This window comes from Etheostoma spectabile, chromosome 23 (assembly GCF_008692095.1).
Source record: "Etheostoma spectabile isolate EspeVRDwgs_2016 chromosome 23, UIUC_Espe_1.0, whole genome shotgun sequence".
Lineage (NCBI taxonomy): Eukaryota > Metazoa > Chordata > Actinopteri > Perciformes > Percidae > Etheostoma > Etheostoma spectabile.
This window is the reverse complement of record NC_045755.1, coordinates 11,916,094-11,916,392: the sequence shown is the minus strand read 5'-3', so window position 1 is coordinate 11,916,392 and position 299 is coordinate 11,916,094. Positions and strand designations below refer to the sequence as shown.

The 299-nt window shown below is 56.2% G+C and overlaps 1 protein-coding gene across 9 annotated transcripts in view; it reads right to left on the bottom strand.

Moving 5' to 3' along the window:
* Positions 1-299, bottom strand: part of cacna1c (calcium channel, voltage-dependent, L type, alpha 1C subunit) — a 199,899-nt gene that overhangs the window by 8,063 nt on the left and 191,537 nt on the right. The gene's annotated exons all lie outside the window — the stretch shown is intronic.

Here is a 299-nt window from a genome sequence, read left to right as displayed (position 1 = left end):
ATTCCGTCCTGGTCGTGGAACAACGGACCAGATCTTCACTCTCGCAAGGATCCTGTAGGGAGCCTGGGAGTATGCCCAACTAATCTACATGTGTTTTGTGGATCTGGAGAAGGCGTATGACCGGTTCCACCGGGAGACACTGTTGGAGGTCCTGCGGGAGTATGGGGTGGGGGGGGTTCCTTCTCAGGGCCTTCCAATCTCTGTATGACCAAAGCAAGAGCTGTCTCCGAGTTCTCGGCAGTAAGTCAGACTCGTTCCAGGTGAGGGTTGGCCTCCACCAGGGCTGCGCTTTGTCACCA